This window comes from Sus scrofa, chromosome 12 (genome assembly GCF_000003025.6).
Source record: "Sus scrofa isolate TJ Tabasco breed Duroc chromosome 12, Sscrofa11.1, whole genome shotgun sequence".
NCBI classification, from domain to species: domain Eukaryota; kingdom Metazoa; phylum Chordata; class Mammalia; order Artiodactyla; family Suidae; genus Sus; species Sus scrofa.
The window spans coordinates 52,818,062-52,841,136 of record NC_010454.4 but is presented as its reverse complement, the minus strand read 5'-3'; the positions used below and the strand labels follow the sequence as shown (position 1 = coordinate 52,841,136).

The following is a 23,075-nucleotide window of genomic DNA, read 5'->3' as shown; positions in this document are numbered from 1 at the left end:
ACTTGGAACCCTCACTCTCACCCTCCAGCTTAAATCCTTTCAAAGAGAGTTTTCTAGATTACCTTTTAATTCTTTTATTGGCCGATCCTACTTGCAGAAGTTCCCGGAGGGTTTGAACCGGCACCATGGCAGTGACAACCCTTAACCTGCTGTGCCACACGGGAACTCCAAAACAGGGTGTCTGATGCCACGTCAGACACACTCCTTGTTTCCAGTCTCCCCTGAAATCAAAGTAGAGAATACGAAACAGGAAGAGAGCAAAGACAGAGGCGGGTGTGCCACCAGCCCTGGCTGCTTAGCTGCCAAGGGGAGGCCGTGTTCTTGGCCAGCAGGCAAAAGACGGTGGGAGAAGTGGGACGGAAAACTCAGAATTGATTGAAGGCCTGGAAGACAAGCCACCAGCATCAGTTATGACCCCACTTCTCTTCCTCACCTGAAGGCACTTCCCCTCAGATGAAATATCCACTATCTTGTCTCCAAAGAAATGGAATCAGGTGTCTGGGAGAAGTTAATGCTTCGAGATGAACGCTGAGGGTCCAGAGTAAGTAATGTTCTAGAATCTGGGTTGTTCTAGAATCTAGAATCTGAAATGTTCTAGAATCTGGGTTGAGCCACCACCTGACAGTTGACCATCAACTCACCCTAAGTGAAGCCTTTTAGTTGCTATGTCCCATCCTGATCCACGAGGAATTTCTAAGCCAAACTTCCACCAGGGAGAAACCGCAGAGCAATAGTATAATTCATATGCCAGCAGAGGAAGTCCTGGGTATCTGGGTAGTTGGTTATTACATATAACCAGTGATCCCCGTGTATATGAGCAGAACCAGTGGCGGAGAGAGACCGAAATAGACAAACCAGCAAAAAACTGACACTGGAGGGAAGCAAGATGAATCAGAGTACAAAACAACTACCGAATATGTTTCAAGATGCAAAAAGACAAAACATCTGTAATGAACTGGATGCTATGGAAAAGAAATCATCAGAAAACAAGAAATATTTTGCCAAGACTAAAAATGCCATTGCAAAAATAAAATGTTCAATAGCAGGATTAAAACACTGAGTTAAAAGGAAAAAAATCTCTAAAAGAGAGCAAAAGGAGGAACAAATGGAAATCAGGGAGAAAAGATAGCAAACACAGAGGGCCACTGCAGAAGGACCACAGGGGAGTTCTCTTGTGGTGCAGTGGGTTAAAAATCCCGAGTTGTCACTGGAGCAGATCTAATGGCTACTGTGGCATGGGTTCAGGCCCTGGCCTGGGACCTCTGCATGCTTCAGATGTGGAAAAAAAAAAAAAAAAAAAAGAAAGAAAGAAAGAAAAAAAAGAATTGGAGGGAAGGGAAATAGAAAAAAATGAGATAGTTTCCAGAACTGAAAGTTACGTCTTCATTCTGAAAGGGTTTACTGTGTGCTCAAGAAAATGAATGAAAAATCCATATCTAGAAGCTTCCTCATGAAATTTCAGAACATCAGGAATAAAACGGAAGATGTTGGAGATCCCGTCGTGGCGCAGTGGAAAGGAATCTGACTAGGAAGCATGAGGTTGCGAGTTCGATCCCTGGCCTTGCTCAGTGGGTTAAGGATTCCAGGTTGCCATGAGCTGTGGAGTAGGTCACAGACGGGGCTCAGATCCTGTGTTGCTGTGGCTCTGGCGTAGGCTGGCAACTGTAGCTCCGATTAGACCCCCGGCCTGGGAACCTCCATGGGCCACAGATGCAGCCCTGAAAAGACAAAAGACAAAAATAAATAAAGACATGAAAATAGGAAAGGATTACAGGAAGAAAGAAAAGCAATCAGAAGCTCCAGGAAAATTCCCAAACTGAAGAAATTCTTTTATTTTTTTATTTTTTTATCCTCATGGATATTAGTCAGATTCTTAACCCACTGAGCCAAAACGGGAACTCCAAGAGATTCTTGATTTAAATGACAGGCAAGGCATAATATGACACGATGGTATTTACTTGACATAGTTTTTTTTTTTTTTAGGGCCACACTTGCGGCCTATGGACGTTCTCCAGCCAGGGGTATAATTGGAGCTGCAGCTGCCAGCCTGTGCCCCAGTTTGTGGTATTTATTGTTGGATCCTGAACCCTTCCAGAGATAACGTCAGGTCCTTAACCGGCTGAGCCCCAGTGGGAACTCCTACATAGTGCTAATGACCTCAGTGATTGAAACCTTCTGGACTGTGGGATTGGGCACCTAGAGAAGAACCTGTAATCCTGCCCACTGTTTGGCCTGAGTGTGACCAGAATTCACAAGCCCATTGTAATGCGGGTACGGTTCACTGCATCTCAACTTTTAGGGTCAACGTGGAAAAGCCAGAAGAAGACTTGGTTGTGGTTGCAGGAAAGGTGGTGAATACTCAAAACCTTGACGTTGTAAATATGAGGCTGAGAAAAGGTTGCATGGCGAAGTGAGCAGAGAAAAAGGAATTACAAGCGGCTGTCTCTCCAGAGACCCTGGGAAGAGACAGAACCAAACTCATGAATGTTAGGTGATAAGTGTGCAAAATGCGGCACAAAGCTGCAAGGCAAAAATAGATGCAGAAGCTGTTAAATTATAGCATAACTTGTATTGTCCCTGTTTCTTACTCCATCAGGAACCTGTGCTAAAAATGGAATGTGCTAAAAATAGAAACAAGCCCTTTCCCTCCTAACTAGCTGCTCCCTAAGCGGCCCCCGGAGCCTGAGTTCTCTCTGCTCAGTGCCCCCCTACGCGCTGTTGGTCCATAAACCTGCCTGAGATCTCATTGCTCCCGTGTTTGCCTCCTTCTTCCCTCACCGTTTCTAACAATTACTATAAAAATGAAACAAAAGCAAACCAAAAACATATATAGTCCTGCTGGGAAAGAGAAGCGGGAGAGGAAATGAGTTAAGTGTCGCATGTTTTATATCGGAAAGTCAATATTCAGTAAAGTTGATATATAAAGCAATCAAGTAGGGACGTTGGAGCTGGTTTGTTGGTTTGTTTGTTTGTTTGGGGGGGGAGTCTGTGCCCGTGGCATGTGAAGGTCCCCCCTCCCCCAAAGGATTGAACCTGTGCCACAGCAGCAACCAGAGCAGCAGCCGTGACAGTGCTGGATTCTTAACCTGCTGTGTGCGCCCCGAAGGAACTCTGGAGCTAAGATCTTGCAATAACTTCCAGAAGAAATAAAAACAGTCACTGTTGAAAGGGGTCGCCTCCAGGTCGTGGGAGTGGAGTGGGGTGGGGTGGAGCAGGATGGGAAGGGGTGAGGCGCTCTTGTTTTTCATCCTCTTCGGTTCTCCTGGAATGCTTATCGGGGCAATGCAGCATTTTAATTTGCACGAAGAAAACAAATTGCAGAGCAGGGAGCCTGGCTGAGGAGGGAACGTCAGCAACCACCTGGGCCAGGCCTGTGATCACACCTGCTAATGGAAAAAAACAGGGATTGGACCCTTGGAGACAGCAGCTCATCCTCGGAGCCTTTAACTTTGGCTTGAAAAATTAATTCAACACACTTAACCTTTTTGTTCTTGGTTTGCGGCCAAAATTAAAATTAACTTGCATTTTTTTTTTTTTTGGACACTGATCGGAAGCGACTTGGGAAATGTGTAGGAAAAATACTGAAAGGAAATCTGCCAGTGTGAGTTTTTTTTTTCCTCCTCTGCCTTTTTACGCTTTTCTTTTCAAATTTTCTCCCCTTATAATGAGGGAAAATAAGGTTTGTCTGGGGTTTTTTGAGAGGCCCAATTTGATTAATACCACATCAGTGCAAAGACGGAATTTCACGTGGTCTCTAAGGATGGGGTCTGTATCCCCTTTGCTGGCTCTCCTGTTTCCAGTGCCAGCAAAAGCTTGTTGAATGAATACATGTAATCTTAATCTGACCCCCTGGCTGGCAGTGGCCAGTGACTTTATTGGGGGGAGCAGCCTGGGGGAAACCTGAGAAGTTTCCCAGGATGGGGGGTTTTCAATGCTAGAATCAGGACAATTCCAGGCAAACTGGAGGGAGTTGGAACCTAGTTGGGGGATGAGGCTGCTCTTCATTCTCCTCCAAGCCACCACCCAACACGCTTTGGTCAAAATGCCTAAACTCAAAACAGTCAGTTAATAAAACAACTGAAATCCTCCACTCCACTCCCAAGCCCCAGGCTTTCAAGACTCTCCCATCACCGACAACGCCCCGTCCCGCCCTCCCGGCACCTGCTGACCTGATGCTCCACCAAAGCCCTCTCCCTTTTACTCTATTCAGCAGATACTCCTTAGCCCTCATCTTACTTTTTTTTTTTTGGTCTATTTTGCCTTTTCTAGGGCTGCTCCCGAGGCATATGGAGGTTCCCAGGCTAGGGGTCTAATTGGAGCTGTAGCCACCAGCCTACGCCAGAACCACAGCAATGTGGGATCCAAGCCGCGTCTGTGACCTACACCACAGCTCACGGCAATGCTGGATCCGTAACCCACAGAGCAAGGCCAGGGATCGAACCCGCAACCTCGTGGTTCCTAGTCAGATTCGTTAGCCACTGAGCCACGATGGGAACTCCTCATCTTACTTCTTTGAAGCATCTTTGTTTTTCACTATCATTTTGAACCCTCTTTTCGTGGCCTCTCTGGCTACTCCTCTGGCTTCTGGTTTCCTTCTCTTTTTTTTTTTAGGGCCACACCTGCAACATATGGAGGTTCCCAGGTAGGGGTCGAATGGGAACTGTAGCCAATGGCCTACACCACAGCTATAGCAATGCAGGATCTGTGCTGAATCTGTGACCTACACCACAGCTCACGGCAACGCCAGATACTTAACCCACAAGGAGAGGCCAGGGATCAAACTCGAATCCTCGTAGATACTAGTAGGGTTTGTTACCACTGAGCCACAATGGGAACTCCCCTCAGTAGACATGTTACAGAAGATAAATCCACTGTCTTTAAGTTGGTTCATTCATTATTTTACCAAACTTGGTATCTCAAATGGAGTTTAGGAGTTCCCGTCATGGCTCAGTGGTTAACAAATCTGATTAGGAAGCATGAGGTTTCCGGTTCGATCCCTGGCCTTGCTCAGTGGGTTAACGATCCGGTGTTGCTGTGAGCTGTGGTGTAGGTCGCAGACGCGGCTCGGATCCTGCGTTGCTGTGGCTCTGGCGTAGGCCAGCGGCTACGGCTCCAATTCGACCCCTAGCCTGGGAACCTCCATATGCCGCGGGAGCGGCCCAAGAAATGGCAAAAAGACAAAAAAAAAAAAAAAAAAAAAAAAAAGATGGGGTTTATATGGAAGTTTCATAATTGATCATTGAATTCAGTCCAGTTTTGTGGTTTTTCTTTTTGGGCCAGGGATCCAGCCTGTGCCACAGCAGTAGCAATGTCAGATCCGTAAACTGAAGAGCCACCAGGGAACTTGTATTTTTTCTCTTTTTAGGGCCACAGCTTCAGCATGTGGAGGCTCCCAGACTAGGGTTCGTATTGGACCTGCAGCTGCTGGCCGGCACCACAGCCACAGCAGTAACTGATCAGAGCCATGTCTGTGACCTACGCCACAGTTTGTGGCAATGCCAGATCCTTAACCGACTGAGCGAGACCAGGGACTGAACGCCAATTCTCATGGATTCTAGTCAGATTCTTAACCCACTGAACCATAACAGGAAGTCCAGGAACTCCTTTTGGGGGGGGCTTATTTTTAGGGCCGCACCTGCAGCATATGGAGGTTCCCAGGCTAGGGGTCCAATTGGAGCTATAGCTCCGGCTACACCGCAGCCACAGCAACATCAGAGCTGAGCCGAGTCTTCGACCTGCACCACAGTTCATGGCAACGCCAGATCCCTGACCCACTGAGGGAGGCCAGGGATCGAACTCGCAACTTCAAGGTTCCTCGTTGGATTCATTTCCGCTGTACTACAACGGGAACTCCCAGGAACTCCTATTTTTAACAACTATAAACTACAGAAAAGTTGCTCCTACAGTATAACCAACACTCTTAGAGCTTCCCTCTGTATTCCGAATGGATTTTTTCCTTTTCACATATACCATATAATGCACATGGAGCTACACAGTATTGGTGGTGTTATTATTGAGATATGTGAGAGCAAATGGCAGGTATCATGACCTTTTAGCCCTCATGCTCCGGCATGGATCCGCTAAGAACAGTGGTTTTCTCTTAACTATAACTATCCAATTCTTGATCTTTTTTTTTTTTTTTTTTTTGTCTTTTTGCCATTTCTTGGGCCGCTCCCTCGGCATATGGAGGTTCCCAGGCTAGGGGTCTAATTGGAGCTGTAGCCCCTGGCCTACGCCTGAGCCACAGCAACTCGGGATCCAGCCGCGTATGCAACCTACACCACAGCTCACGGCAACGCCGGATCCTTAACCCACTGAGAGAAGCTGAGGATCAAACCAGCATCCTCATGGTACCAGTCAAGTTTGTTAACCCTGAGCCACGACAGGAACTCCAAATTCTGGATATTTAATATTTATACAACACCATTATCTAGTATACAATCTATATTCAAATTCCCTCCAATTGTCCCAATCACAGCAATTGTTTCTTCCAAGCAAAGGTCACAGGTTGCGTTGTTATGTCGTTTTAGGCTTCTTCTCCTATTTGAGAACAGTTCTTTGGCCTTTTTTTGTCTTTCACCACATTGCTATTCTGTTTGCTTTTGGCCACGCCTGTGGCATGTGGAAGTTCCCAGGCCAGGGATGGAACCTGCGCCACAGCCGCAACCTGAGCCGCTGCAGTGACAACCCTGACTCCTTAACCCACCGAGCCGCAAGGGAACTCCACCACATTGCGCTTTGTGAGTCCAGGCCAGTTGTTTTTTGAGAAGGTGGAAGGAAAAACTCACTTCCTACTGTGTGGCTCCTCTACACTCAATACCACTGCAGCGCCGGTTCACTTCCGACCCCAGCGGTGTGGCTGTTCCTCACATCAGACCCCGCCTGACGGTCCTACAGTCTAGCTCCACCCCGGCACCATGTGCCTGGAGAAAGCCTCAGATTCCTCAGGTTAGCAGCTCCATCATCGTGTAAATCTGTCCCTTCCCTCATTCACCTCGGACACCAAAGGGACGTCAGGGTGTGGCCTGCGCTTCTCATCGACCTGCTAGAACCACAGGTTCCCACCACGTCTTCTTTAGGTGGATTCACTGGCTAGAGAGGCTCACAGAACTCAAGGAAACAGGTCCCTTCCAAGATCATCAGTTTCTTACAAAAGGATAAGCCAGGTGGAAGAGATGCCCAGGGGAAGGAATGTGGGAAGAAGAGTGCCCCCCCCCCGCCCCGCCACCTGCTCACCAACCCAGAAGCTCCCCACACCTGGTCCTCTGGCATGTTATGGAGACTTTGTTACATAGGTGTGATTAATGAAATCATTGGCCACTGGCGATTGCCGTCAATCTCTAGCCTCCCCCCTCCCTGAAAGTCTGGGATTGAAAGTTCCAACCCTCTAATCACGTGGTTGGTTCCCCTGGCAACCAGACTGCATCCTTAGGGGCCCTCCAAATTCACACCCGAACATAAAGTCTGGGCCAGAGAGGGGTTTTTACGACACTTGTGACACATGACATTCCTTTCACCCTTATGGCCCTGGCACTATTTTGGGAACTGAGGACAAAAGACCAAATACTAAAACAAAAGTTACTGCCAATGTTCTTATCGATTGGGAAATTCCAAGGATTTTAGGAGCTCTGTGCCAGAAATGGGGAGAAAGATGAAATAAGTATTTCTCATTATAAAGCACAATATCACAGAACATTCTCTAGTTTTGTTTTTTGGTCTTTTGTCCTTTTTTTTTAGGGCTGCACCCACAGCATATGGAGGTTCCCAGGCCAGGGGTCTAATCAGAGCTGTAGCCACCGGCCTATGCTACAGCCACAGCAACAACAGATCTGAGCAGCATCTGCGACCCACACCACAGCTCATGGCAACGCTGGCTCCTTAACCCACTGAGCGAGGCCAGTGATCAAATCCACATCCTCACGGATACTGGTTGGGTTTGTAACCCGCTGGGCCACAACGGGAACTCCCTATTCGTTTTAATTTTCAGTATAACCATGCATTCGTTCTTCAGGTATTGTTTAATGTATTATAGTCTCAAATCATTTTCTTTTTTTTTTTTTTTTTGTCTTTTGTCTTTTTTGTTGTTGTTGCTATTTCTTGGGTCGCTCCCGCGGCATATGGAGGTTCCCAGGCAGGGGTTGAATCGGAGCTGAGCCACCGGCCTACGCCAGAGCCACAGCAACGCGGGATCCAAGCCGCATCTGCAACCTACACCACAGCTCACGGCAACGCCGGATCGTTAACCCACTGAGCAAGGGCAGGGACCGAACCCGCAACCTCATGGTTCCTAGTCAGATTCGTTAACCACTGCACCACGACGGGAACCCCATTTTCATTTTAATATGCACCTTGTCCAGATTCATCCAGTGGGAGGTTTTTCCACCTGATTCTTGGGTCCTCTTCAGTTTCCGAGCTCTTCCTTCTTGTCTTCCTCCTCCTCCGCTTTCTTCTTTTCCCGCTCTCTCTTCCAGGCACAGCTTGTACTTCCTCTGTACCAGCCCTGTTTTTATTTTTGTTTTTTGGCCATGCCCATGGCATTTGGGTCAGGGACTGAATGTGCCCCACACCTGCGACCGGAGCTGCAGCCGTGACAATGCCAAACCCTTAACCCACTGAGCCACCCGGGAACTCCGGGGCTGCAATTCATTTATCTTTGTTCCCTGAACCTGGCTAATGCCTCACACATGGTAGATGCTCCATAAATGTTTGTTACGTGAAAGAATGAGTGATTTTGCCAGGAAGCAGAGAGAGCAGACTTCAGACCTGGGTCTCCAAAGTGACCTCTCTCACCTGGTGTCCCATCCCTCCCCAGAGGAGGGGAAAGAGGACCTGGCCTTGGAGACGGAATCGGGTTCAGGGAGCAGAGACGAGGGATGAGCATTCCAAGGTCAGGTGCGCAATCCTTAGCCTGACCAGTCATCTGCACCTTCTCTATTTCAGAGTTTCCTACGTCCCAAGGTTTTACTTTTATCCCAGCTCTCCATCCATATCGTATCTGCCTCAGAGTAAGACTCCACCCAGAGTTCCCGTCGTGGCACAGTGGTTAATGAATCCGACCAGGAACCATGAGGTTGAGGGTTCGATCCCTGCCCTTGCTCAGTGGGTTAAGGATCCAGCGTTGGCGTGAGCTGTGGTGTAGGTCACAGACGTGGCTCGGATCCCACATTGCTGTGGCTCTGGCATAGGCTAGACCCCTAGCCTGGGAACCTCCATATGCCGTGGGAGTGGCCCAAGAAATGGCCAAAAAAAATGGCACTAAATGGCAGGAGGGGGGCTGAATTCGGGGGGAGGGTGCCCTGGACCCCTTACTTACCTGGCTGTCTGGCCCCAAGCTCAGACTTGGTGGCGTGGGCAACATGGCACCTGACCTGACGGCTAATGCGATCGATCTAGTTTGGCCCCTGGCCCTTGGCACCTGCCTCAGCTTGGCCCTGAGCTGCAGCTTGACTCAGCTCCAGCTTGGCTGGGATGGCTTAGACCACCTGGCCTCCTTCCAAGCCGGAGAGTATAAAAGCAAAGTACAAGTCCTGATATGCCAGTGGCAGCCGCCTCAGGCCCTCTGTTTGGGGAAGGCAAGTGTAAACTCACAATCAGTCCCAAAAGTACCCTCATCCGGTCTGCCTGCAGCCACTGGCCCCTAGGCGGGCGGGGGGTTGGGAAATGGAAAACCTGGGCTCTGGCCCCCTTTAGCGTCAGGCCTTCGGTAAGGCCTTGGATGGGCTCCCTGGCTCTCTGAGCCTCCAATGGGCTGAAGAGAAATCAGGCCTGCCTGGGATAATTCTGCTGGACTGGAGAGCTGAGGTCACATCATGGATACTTTAGTTAGTTATTTATTTTGGCCACGCCCACAGCATGTAGAGTTCCCCGGGCCAGGGACGAAACTGGAGCCATAGGAACAACTGCAGCCACAGCAGTGACGAGTGTCCTTCACCACTAGGCCACCAGGGAACCACATCATCACATACTTTTTTTTTTTAGGGCTGCACCTGCGGCTTATGCAAGTTCCCAGGCTAGGGGTCAAATTGGAGCTATACCACAGCCACAGCCACAGCGGATCTGAGCCGTGTCTGCGACCTACAGCACAGCTCCCAGCAACACCACATCCTTAACCCACTGAGCCAGACCAGGGATGGAACCTACATCCTCATGGATACTAGTCAGGTTCATTACCACTGAGCCACAGTGGAAACTTCCCACAGCCTCATGCCTGGTTTAGATAAAATGTGGCTTGCGTATTTTATCTTCCCGGATTCTCCAAACAAGCCTGGGAGGAGAGGGCTGTTCTCTGCATGTTACAGAGAAGAAAAAGAGGCTGAGACATCAGGGGCCAAGCCCAAATGTGCAGAGCTGTCCACTAAGGGACTAATTACAACCAGTCTGAACAGGGATGGCTGCATTTGCGCGGCCTCTCCGGTGAGCAGAGCAGCGTGGTTGCCAGCGTTAATTTAACCCTCACCAAAAAACCTCTGTGATGAGAACGTGATCCCCATTTTATAGATGAAAGAAAACTACACTCAGAAAAATAAGAGAAAAAAAAAAGTTCCTGTTGTGGTTCAGTGGGTTAAGGGCCCGACACTGTCTCTCTGAGGACACAGGTTCGATCCCTGGCCTTGCTCCGTGGGTTAAGGATCTGGCGTGGCTGTGGCGTAGGCCAGCAGCTGCAGCTTCAATTCAACCCCTGACCTGAGGACGTCCATAAGCCACAGGTGCGCCCTAAAAAAAAAAAAGAAAGAAACTAAATGCTTTGCAAATGAGTACAGCTCACCTAGTCAAGGGCTAGAACCCAGTCTCTGTTGCATTTTCTGCTTCGCATGGCTCCTTCTTGAAGCGCCAGAGCAAACTTTAGGAGGCATTTGAGCCTCCACCTGGAGGGCTTGGTAAAGCCTCAACTGCTGGGCCCCATGGCCTGCCTTTCAGACTCTGCAGGGCCCAGAAAGAGAATTTTCATTTCAGATGATGCCTCCCCTGTGGGCCTGGGGCCTTGCTCTAGGATGGCCAGTCTCAGCCCTGGCCTCACAGCTTCCAAGTCCTGCTTAGGCTGGGCTGGGGGAGTCCCCTGGACAGAGCCTGGTCCCAGTGCTGAGGCATGGCCCTAAGACAAGCAGGACATAAGCCCTCTCCAACCACCTCAAACGCTTGTCTGTGGCTGAGCTGTTAAGAGTTTTTAGTTGAAAGTAATAAAAACCACCCATGGTGTTTATAAGCAGAAAAAGGGTTTATCCAAGAGTTCCCATCGGGTCCAGTGGTTAACGAACCCGACTAGTATCTGTGAGGTTGCGGGTTCAATCCCTGGCCTTGCTCAGTGGGTTAAGGATCCGGCGTTGCCGTGAGCTGTGGTGTAGGTTGCAGATGCGGCTCGGATCCCGCGTTGCTGTGGCTCTGGCTTAGGCTGGCAGCTGCAGCTCCGATTAGACCCCTAGCCTGGGAACCTCCATATGCCGCGGGAGCGGCCCAAGAAATGGCAAAAAGACAAAAAAAAAGAAAAAGAGTTTATCCGAAGGCTGTTGCCAGCTCCCAGAATCACCAGGAAGGCTGGATAGACAGGCTCAGGGAATAAGCCAGGTCAAGGGAACTGCAGCATAGACAGGGCCCAAAGCTCACTGCAGATCTGGCTTGGTGAGAACATGCCTGCCACTGGCCCTGCAGGACACAGACACACAGCCAGGACTGCCAGCACCACTGGCCCTGGACACTGGAGGCCGCTGCTGCCCTGGGAAGGATGTGCTTCTTACTGTTTGTTTCTCTAGCCCTCAAACCAAAGCCTGGGAGTTCCCTGGTGGCCTAGCAGGTTAAGGGTCCAGCATTGTTGCTGCTATGGTGCGGGTTCCATCTCTGGCCCTGGAACTCCCATACGCTGTGGGAAAGCAAAAAAAAAAAAAAAAAAAAAAAAAAATTATAAACTTTTGTGCATCAAAAGGCATCATTAGAGTGAAAAGGCAACCACACAGAATGGGAGGAAATATTTGCAAATCAAATATTTGATAAGGAGTTATATAAAGAACTTCTACAACCTCCTTCAAAAGAAAAACTTGATTAAAAAAATGGATAATGATCGGTCAGTGGGTGGAGGATCCCGAGTTGCCACAAGCTGTGGCATAGGTGGAGGATGCAGCTGAGATCCCTGTTGCCATGGCTATGGCGGAGGCTTGTAGCTGTCATTCTGATTTGACCCCCAGCCCAGGAATTTCCACGTGCTACAGGTACAGCCATTAAAAAAAAAAAAAAAAGATTAAAAAAAAGGATGAAGGGACTTAAGGATCCAGTGTCACATTGCAGGTGCAGCTGCAGCTTGGATTCAATCCCTGGCCCGGGAACTTCCATATGTCACAGGTATGGCTAAAAAAGAAAAAAACAAAAACAAAATAAACAGCACGACCATTTCTCAAAAAAAAAAAAAAATTATCATATGATCTAGCAGTTCCACTTCGGGGCATATACTCAAAATAATTGAAAGCAGATATATATTTTTTTCTTTTTTTGTCTTTTCTAGGGCCGCACCCACGGCATATGGAGGTTCCCAGGCTAGGGGTCCAATCAGAGTTGTAGCCACCGGGCTACACCACAGCCACAGCAATGCCAGATCCGAACCACGTCTGTGACCTACGCCATAGCTCATGGCAATCCCAGATCCTTAACCCACTGAGCAAGGCCAGGGATCGAACCCGTGACCTCATGGATCCTAGTCAGGTTTGTTCGTTAACTTCTGAGCCATGAAGGGAACTCCTGAAAGCAGGATAAAAAAATATCCTGCTATTTTACACTGATTTTTTTTTTTTTTGTCTTTTTTTGCCTTTTCTAGGGCCACTCCCGCGGCATATGAAGGTTCCCAGGCTAGGGGTCGAATCGGAGCTGTAGCCACCGGCCTACACCAGAGCCATGGCAACTCGGGATCCAAGCCGCATCTGTGACCCACACCACAGCTCACGGCAACGCCAGATCCTTAACCCACTGAGCAAGGGCAGGGACCGAACCCGCCACCTCATGGTTCCTAGTCAGATTCGTTAACCACTGAGCCACGACGGGAACTCCTACACTAATGTTTTACACTGATGTGCATAGAAGCAATATTCCTAAGAGCCAAAAGGTGGAAGCAACCCACATGTCCAGGAGGAACATACAAACAAAATGTGGTCTATCCGTACAATATTATCCAGCCTTAAAAAGGAAGGACACTGCTGTCTAGCACAGGGAACTATATCTAGTCACTTACGATGGAACATGATGGAAGATAATGTGAGAAAAGAGTGTATATATATGTGTGACTGGGTCACTTTGCTCCATAGCAGAGATTGACAGAACACGGCCAGCCAACTATAATGGAAGAAATAAAGATTATTTTAAAAAAGAAATAAACTTGTACAAAAAATTAAAAAAAAATAAAGTTAACTATAGACTTTTGAGGGAAAAAAAAAAAAAAAAAGGGAAGGACATTCTTTGGTTGTTGTTTTCGCCGTGTCAAGGGCATGCACAAGTTCCCTGGCCAGGGACTGAACCCATACCACAGCTGTAACCAGAGGGACAGCAGTGACAGTGCTGGATCCTTAACCCACTGAGCCTCCGGTGAACTCCCAAAAAGGAAGGACCTTCTAACACATGCTACAACTTGGATGAACCTTGAGGACACTGTGCTCAATGAAATAAACCAGTCAAAAGACAAATACCGTATCATTCTACTTATAGGAGCCAACTGGAGTGGTTGACATCGCAGAGACGGACAGCGGCACGGTGGTTGCCAGGGGCAGGGAGGGGAGGACTCGCAGCTGGACGCCGAGATGCTGTAGGACAATGTGTACATATCTAACCCCTCAAGGCTACTGGGTTTTGGCAAGCCTGCGGCATACAGAGCTTCCCGGACCAGGGAGGGAACCTGCGCCACAACAGAGTCCTGAGCCACAGCAGGGACCACGCCGCACCCCTAACGCACTGAGCCTCCAGAGAACTCCTAGTGTCCCAAATTTTAACCATCTCCCATAAATCAATCAGATAAGACGATCCAAAGGGGGGAAAAAGTAAGAGACACACATGTTAATAAAATGTACTGGAACATAAATAATACATTTGGAGGGAGGGGGAGAGCACCCTCGGAAGGCAGATGATGGCCCAGGGGTGGGGCGGACCTGGCAGAACATGGTCAGGGGGCGTGTGGGGGGCAGCCTGGCTGTGACGCTGTTCTGGATAATCGGGAGTTTATCCTAAGGGCAGAGGGAAGTCATTCGATCAGGTTCAAGACTTTGCTTTAGAAAGACCACACCGAAAAGAATGGAGGGAGCGATACGGAGTCAGGGAGCCTGGCTGGAGGCTCCAGGATGTTGGAGGAAAAAATGACGCCGGCTCCGATCCTCAGTGTGGGAAAGTGAGACACATGAACACGGGGAGATCTCGACCAGGCTCCTTCCTTCTGCAGAAGCAGGGGTGCTCACAAAGCGCGCACCGCACGGAGAAGGAAAGACCCTCCCTATTCATCTCTCACGCGGGTGACGGACCAGCCCCCTTCCTCTTGGTCAGGTCAGGGCGCACATTCCTCTCGGTTGGCTAATTGAAACAGACCATCGCTGGGAGAGGAGGGAAAGAGGAGGGGGTCGCAGGCGGGCATCTCAGCTGAACCAGGACCAAAATGAGTCACCAAGACTTCCTTTGATAGAAAAGACATATGTTGGAGTCCCCGTCGTGGCTCAGTGGTTAACGAATCCAACTAGGAACCATGAGGCTGCAGGTTCGATCCCTGGCCTTGCTCAGTGGGTTAAGGATCCGGCAATGCCATGAGCTGCCATGAGTTGTGGGGTGTAGGTCAAAGATTCGCGGCTTGGATCCCGTGTTGCTGTGGCTCTGGTGTAGGCTGGTGGCTACAGCTCCGATTAGACCCCCTAGCCTGGGAACCTCCATATGCTGCAGGAGTGGCCCTAGAAATGGCAAAAAAAGACAAAAAAAAGAAAAATGAAAAGACATATGTTAATTCTCACAAGGAGAAGGATGATGGCAGTTAAGGCTGGGGAGGAGGCGGTAGAAAAGGCGAGGGGGTGCAGGGCCTTGAGACGTATTCATGAAACACAACAGCCACACAGCTTAAAGGTGGTCCCCAAGGGGACGGGGAGGCCAGGGAGCGGGGATGGCTCAGGCAGCCTGTGAACGCGGGCGCCGCAGGTCCACCTCCTTTGGTGTGAGACAAAGAGTTCCCTTCCAATTTTTTTGTTCTTTTATGGCTACTCCCGTGGCATATGGAAGTTCCTGGGCTAGGGGTCAAATTGGAGCTGCAGCTCTGGCCTACACCACAGCCACAGCAGTGCAGGATCCAAGCCGCATCTGTGCCCTACACCACTGCTCATGACAACGCCAGATCCTTAACCCACTGAGCGAGGCCAGGGATCAAGACCTCACCCCCATGGATCCTAGCCTGGTGTGTTAACTGCTGAGCCACGACGGGAACTCCATAAATGATATTTTAAATTAATGCTATTGAAAGCTGCAAGAGGGGATCAGCCAGGGAGGGAGGGGAGCAGAGGCAGGCTGGACCCTGAGAGGCTCCAGAAGACGGGAACCAGAGCACCAGCGGGGAGGCGAGGAGGCCAGGTGTCAGGGAGCCGGGAGGGGTGGGCTGTGCTGATTTACAATGCGGAGGTTTCTGGGGAGCCAGAAAGCAGACTGCAGAGGGTGAAGATGAGGGGATGGGAAGGAGGGGAGGGGTGTGTGGCTGAAGCGGGGCTCCAGGGCCAGCGGCAGGACGGTGTTTTTTTAGTAGATTTGGTCGTTTTTGTTAAATATTTTTTGTTCTCGCCTTCTGTTTTCTTTGGAAAAGGAATGCCCGCTTGCGGCAAGAGGAATTCACACGGAGAGGTGGTGGAACCCCTAGGATGGTTCCTAACAAAGGGATTCAACCGGGCAGAAGGCTGGCATTCGACGTGACCCCCTCCAGAGGCTGCTGGGCTGAAGGACTGTTCTGCCCCTGGGGCTGGTTGGCTGCTTTCTCACATGGGAGATGCCAGGGCACGCCTGCGCCTTGAAAGATGTCTTGTGCCAGGAAAGGAGGGCGAGGAGGATGCTGCCAACAGGGTGCCAGGCGTGGGGGGCGGGGGGGGTGTCTCAGGAACGGGGTCAGAGCTTTGCGGACAGGGGAGAAAGTCTGAACAGGAGGCTGACGGGCTCTCAGGGGTCCCTGCACCGGTCTCTGGTTCTCCGTCCCACAGCCTGTTCCCAGCACAGCAGCCTGATGGAGACTCTAAAAGGTTCAGGGACACGACATGCCTCCTCCGCTTCAAACCCTGCAGTGGCTCCTCGCACCCTCACTGGCCTCCCTGCCCTGTCAGCTGGCCCTCCCCGCTCCGACCTTGGCTCCTGTTTCTTCAGTCCAGCCACGTGGACCCTGAGCAGGTCCATGAGCATCAGGCACTCTCCTGCCCCAGGCCCTTTGCACCAGCTGTTCTCGCTACAGACCCAGCTTTTCAACCGTGGCACCATTGACTCTTTGGCTGACTAGTTCTGTGTCTCAAGGGCTGTCCTGTGCCTTGGAGGGTGTGCAGAGCCTCTCCCATCTAGATGCCAGTAGCACCCCCACATACACACAGTTGAGACAACAAAAATGCCTCCAGACGTGGGCAAAATTCCCCTGAGTAAGAGCGAGGCATCACCACAGACAGAGAAGCACTGGCCTAGAAGGGGCTTCCCTGGATGCCCCTCGGCTTCCCTGCTTACCTGGAAAGTCTCTGCTCAAAGCCCACCTGCCCAACGGGCTCGCCCTGATCCCACGATTCAGCTGGCATCTGGCCTCTGCCCCAAATGCCTGATCCTCCATCCTGCCCTTTTCCTTTCTGCTGTAGCAAGAGTCACTTTCTCTAATACTGTGATTTATTATTTTTGCCCATTACAGTGTAAGCTCCCCAAGGCAGGTTTAATTAGTGATGTGACCCAAGTGTCTAGAACTGGGCCTGGCACAGAGCAAACATTAAAAAAATTTTTTTTTTGGCCGCATTTGAGGCATGTAGAAGTCACCAGGCCAGGGAGTGAACCCAAACCTCAGCAGTGACAAGGCTGAGTCCTTCACCATTAGGCACCAGGGAACTCCTAAAATAATTTTTCTTTTTCTTGTCACAGCCATACTGGCAGCATATAGACGTTTCCAGGCTAGGGGTGGAATCGGAGCTGCAGCTGCCGGCCTACGCTACAGCCACAGCCAGAGCCATGCAGGATCCAAGCTGTGTCTGCACCTACACCACAGCTCATGGCAACACTGGATCCTTAACCCACTGATCGAGGCCAGGGATCGAACCCGCATCTTCATGGATATTAGTCAGGTTTGTTACTGCTGATCCATGATAGGAACTCCTCCACCACTCTAATATCCTCATTATGCATGCCCTTTCTTATTCCAAGACAAGATTTAATAGATTTAAAAGAATACATGAGGAGTTCCCTTGTGGCCCAGTGGGCTAAGGTTCCTGCATTGTCACTGCAGCGGCTCCTGTCACTGCTGTGGAGCAGGTTGGATGACTGGCTGGGAACCTCATGCTGTGGGGGATAGCCAGAAAAGAAAAAAAGAGTGCATGAGATAAGAGGATACATTAAAAGCTGGGAAAGGACAGTTTCGGGGGGAAGGGTTGACAGTAAAGGAACATGAGTGAACTTTCTGGGTGACGGAAGCGCTCTTTCTCCTGATGTGGGGGTGGGTCCATGGGTGGGTCCATGGGTGTCCAGTTGTACGCCTAAGATGTGTGCATTTCACTGGATGCAATTTTACCTCAATAAAGCAATGAAGGGGGAGAGGAATGAACAGGCCAGGTGCACCATCACACGCCAGGAACACGTATGAAACAGGACTGCGACGCCCTGATTCCTTTGTGTTGGGGGAGAGGGCCCCAAAGTTGCTCTGAACATCCCAGCTGCTGATGTGGGAAGTGTGACTGGGCCAGTGGGGGATTCTTCTTCTTTTTCTTTTTTTTTTTTTTCCTTCTTTTTAGGGTGCACCCACAGCATAGGGAGGTTCCCAGGCTAGGGGGCAAATCAGAGCTGTAGCCGCTGCCTATACCACAGCCACAGCCACATGGGATCCCAGCCATGTCTGCGACCTACACCACAGCTCAAGGCAAAGCCGAATCCTTAACCCACTAAGCAAGGCCAGGGATCGAACCCGCGACCTCATGGATATAGTCGGGTTCGTTTCTGCTGCACCACGGCAGGAAGGTCCAGCGGCAGGATTCTAAGAGTTGCTGAGATTAACAACCGACCAGCTGCTCAGGAGAACTCCTGCTGCTCTCAGTATCAGGACCAATACCAAGGCGGAGCTTCTCCCAGATCCTCCGAGAAGGATGAGTAAGGAATGACCCCCACACAAAATTTGAGAACAAGAGTCATGGCAAGTTCTCAAAAAGCCCCTCCTTCCCTCTCGGCTGCTGCACTGCCTGGAAGCTCACCCTGGTAGAAGCAGCCTGAAGGTGGGTGACAAGCCCTGACCTGCGGACCCTCTGATTCTGGGCTTGGCCAGGACTGTCTCAGGAGAGCACATGGCGTTATCAGAGGGGCTGAGCAGAGTCCAGCCTCCCTGACCCTGTTTCTTTTGCACAGCCTGGCACCTGACAAGTGGCAGCGAGGTGGCCATGGGGGGACCAGGAGCCCCCATGGTCGGTGCTTCCCGCAGACACACCAAGGAGGAGTCGGGTTCACGGACTTTGCGGAGGGTTGAGGAGCACGACAAGGACTCAGGTCTGGGCAGAAGGCCCCTCCCCAGCCCCAAACCTGTCCTGGAGCACTAACGACTGGAAGGCCAGCCCCTGGGACTGTCTGGGATTGAGGTGCTTCCTGGGACCCTGGACTTGGTACCAAGCGAATAGAGATTGAAAACCAACACTACAGAGGAAAGCTTCCTTCAAAAGCGCTCCAGGGAGCCCAATAGGGACCAGGGCACTCAATCCTACAGTGGCTTCAGGGAGCTGGAATCCGCGGAGACCCACACCGTGCAAGCAAGGAGGTAAATAATTGTATGTGTATACAGAGGGCTGTGAATGGGACCTTGGGAATCACAAAGGCCCTGTCTAATTGGGCTCAGAGAGTGCGGGGATGGTCAGAGAAGACATCACTGAGGAAGCTACATTTGATTTGACAAGGTAAGAATGTTGGAGTTCCCATCATGGCGCAGTGGTTAACGAATCCGACTAGGAACCATGAGGTTGCAGGTTCGATCCCTGGCCTTACTCAGTGGGTTAAGGATCCAGTGTTGCTGTGAGCTGTAGTGTAAGTAGCAGACGCGGCTTGGATCCCACGTTGCTGCGGCTATAGTGTAGGCTGGCAGCTGTAGTTCTGATGTGACCTCTAGCCTGGGAACGTCCATATGCCGAGGGTGCAGCCCTACAAAGGAAAAAAAAAAAAAATTGTTTTCAACAGATGGTGCTGGGACAAGTGGAGGGCTAAATGGAAAAGAATGAAGTTGGATCCTACTGCACACCACACACCAAGGTGAACCCCAAATAGATCACAGATCTAAACGTAAGAGATAAAACTGTAAAACTCTTAGAAGACGACATAGGCCTATGTCGTTGTGACCTTGAATTAAGCCATGATTGCTTAGATATGACACCAAACGTCAAGTCGAAAAAAACTAGATTAAACTGAATTTCATCCAAATTAAAAATTTTTTCAACGGACACCATCGAGAAAGTGAAAAAAACCCCCATGATTTGCAAATCATATATCTGATGGACACTGTATCCAGAATATATGAAGAACACTTACAACCCAAACACAAAAAGACAAACCATCCAATTAAAAATTGCACAACGATTTAGATAGATATTTCTCTACAAGAGATGTACAAACAACCAATAAGCACAGTTCCTCAAATGTTAAACTTAGAGCGTTCCTATGACCCCACGATTTCACTCGCAGGTATAGAGCCAAGAAAATCAAAAAAGGTTCCCACAAAAATCTGCACACAACTGTTCATAGCAGCTATTTGTAATAGCTCCAAAGTGAAAACAACTAAAATGTCCATCAACTGATGAACTGATTCATAAAATGTGGGCTAGTTCTGTGATGGAATATTATACTACCACAAAAAGGAATGAAGTACTAGTACATGCTACAGTATGATTGAACCTTGAAAACATTATGCTCAAAAAAAGAAGCCAACCGCCACCGATGCTATGATTCAATTTATGCAAACACCAAGAAGAGGCAAATCGATGGAGACAGAAAGTAGTTGTCTCGGAAGGAACGGGGAACAAATGCTAATGGGATTGCTTTCTGGAGCAAAGAAAATATTAAAAAAAATCTAAAAAATACTATTTTTTAGATGGTGGTGAGGATTCCCCAACTTTGTGAATACCCCCCAAACCAGGGAGTTTTACCCTCTAAAAGGCTGAATTTTGTGGTATATGAATTATATCTCAATAAAGCTCTTTAGAGAGACTTCCAGTTTCCTGTCCGGCTTGTAAGGAGCTTGGAAGTTGTCACTCCATCCTAAGGAGTCGAAAGCTGGACAAACGGAATCAACAGCTTTTCTTAGCTCCATGAGAGCACTGGGGTCACAGGGTCCACCGCTGGCCCCCAAACTGGAGACAGGCAGAGACAGAGAATCCCAACTTACCGGAGCAGAAACACGTGCAGGCAGCCGCCCCCAGGACACCATCAGGCAAGAGGGCAAAACAGTAATTACTGAATTGCTAGAGGCTCAGGGTGAACAAACCTGAGAGGTCAAAACTCCAGGGGGCCCGGCCTTCGGGGGGAGTGGTTGTTCCTGGTGAGTTAGAACCTCTAGGAGCTCCACCAGGTTCTTACAGGGACCATCAGAGAGGCATCTTCCTCCACGTCTGTCCGGAGGAGGGGGGAAGCAACCATTCTGAAATTCACCCAGACCATTCTGTGGTTCTTAATAAGGTCTGCCCTCAGCAGAAAGGATTTTATCAGAGCCAATCCACCTGGGAGAGAGTGACTCCCCAACCCCAGCCCCCTCTAATGATCCCGTCCCAGCTAATGGGAAGAAAAAACAGAAACACTTGGGAAGTTTACAGCCTGGGAAACAGGATCAGGAAAACACTGAGACCTACGCAGAGGGCTGTAGAAAGCCCCCTTCCCCCCAAACATCAAGGTCACAACACCGAAGGCCTATTTACAGCAATTCCTTTTAGCCAGGGCATCTTGTCTGGCTTTCAACAACAATTTACAAGGCATACGAAAAGTCAAAGCGGTTTCAAGAGACAGAAGACCCGTGAAAACCAGACTCAGATTTGGCAGAGGTGAACATTTAAAACCGTGGCCTAGGGAGCTCCCATGGTGGCTCAGCAGGTTAAGAACCTGACCTGTGGACCTCCCTTCGGGGCTCAGCGGTTTACGAACCCGACTAGGATCCATGAGGATCCAGGTTTGATCCCTGGCTCGCGCAGTGGGTTAAGGATCCAGTGTTGCCATGAGCTGTGTGTGGTGTTGGTCTCAGGTGCAGCTCTGATTTGAATCTAGCCCAGGAACTTCTATATGTTGCAGGTGTGGCCTTAAAAAAAATTTTTTTTTTAATTAAAACAAATGTGGCTAGCATGTGGAACCCTAAAAGCCTCTCTTTCTTTGCTTCCAAATAGGATTCACATATGGTGTTACAATTTTTGGAAATTTAGAGACAAAATAGACACAAATTTTCAGGGCCTTCACCCCACGTTCTCAAGTGTAGCTGTAACCCAGGGCATTTCAGTGGGTATGGGACACTGTCCTATGAGGGAGTAGAGGTTGGTCTGTTTCAGGGAGTAACTCAGGACTGACAGACCTCGGAGGATCCCCAGGTGATGTGCAAACTGTCCTCGTGACGTGGCAACCTGTCAATGGCCAGGCTGGCGGGGGGCGTGGCTTTCCCCGCAGTCACCCCTCTGCTTCTCGGTTTCCAAATGGTGTTTCATGCGGCTCACCAATCGAATTGTGAAGCAGGGAGTTCCCGTCGTGGCGCAGTGGTTAACGAATCCGACTAGAAACCATGAGGTTGCAGGTTCGGTCCCTGCCCTTGCTCAGAGGGTTAAGGATCCGACGTTGCCGTGAGCTGTGGTGTAGGTTGCAGACACAGCTCGGATCCCGCGTGGCTGTGGCCCTGGCGTAGGCCGGTTGCTCCAGCTCCGATTCGACCCCTAGCCTGGGAACCTCCATATGCCGCGGGAGCGGCCCAAGAAATAGCTAAAAAAAAAAAAAAAAAAAAAAGACGAATTGTGAAGCAGCTGAGGCCTATAAAGTTTATGTGACTCTTGTGTTCTGGTCTCTGCTACGCGGTCCAAAGTAAGGGTCATTAGGAATGGGATCAGACTTCCTTTCTTGGATGAAAAAAAATAAAAGTGGTGAGAGAGGTCACACTTGTCTCATTCCAGATCTTCAAAGGAATGTTTCTCCATTCTTAATGCATCATCTTCATGCCTCACCCTTAAGAATGATGTTTCGGTAGATTCACTTTATCAGGTTAAGGAAGAATCCTTTTATTCTGATTGATAGGATTTTGTGGGTTTTTTTTTTTTTTGAAGTCATGCATAGTCATCCGTGTGGAAGCTCCTGGGCTAGGGATCGAAGCCACAGCACAGCAGCAACCCAAGCCTCTGCAGTGATAATTTTGGATCCTAACCTGCTGCACCGCAAGGGAACTCCCTTTTTTTTTTTTTTTCTTTTTAGAGAATATTCTTATCCATCATGGTTTATCACAAGACACTGAATATATTTCCCTCTGCTATACTGTAGGACTTTGTTGTTTACCCATCCTACATATAATAGTTCGCCTCTGCTAATTCCAAACTTCCCTCTCCTACGTGCCCCCTTTATCGAATCTATTCCTAAGTTCATTTGCTCTTCCTACCTTTTTTTTTTTTTTTGGCCACAACCTGGGCATTCAAAAGTTCTGGGGCCAGGGATCAAACTCTCGGTTTTCCTACTTTAATCTTAAAATGATGGAAGTTCCAGTTGTGGCTCAGTAGGTTAAGAACCCAAGTAGTATCCATGAGGACATGGGTTCAACCCCTGGCCCTGCTCAGTGGATTAAGGATCTGGTGTTGCCATGAGCTGTGGTGTAGGTCGCAGATATGGCCCAGATCTGGCATGCTGTGGCTGTGGCATAGGCTGGCAGCTGTAGCTCT

General features: G+C 49.5%; 1 long non-coding RNA gene across 1 annotated transcript; it reads right to left on the bottom strand.

Annotated features, from left to right (window-relative positions):
• Positions 2,904 to 21,263, bottom strand: LOC110256109. The gene is made up of 2 exons (XR_002337359.1): positions 20,570 to 21,263; positions 2,904 to 3,386 (listed from the first exon to the last, which is right to left on the bottom strand). It is a non-coding gene; the product is annotated as an uncharacterized LOC110256109 (long non-coding RNA).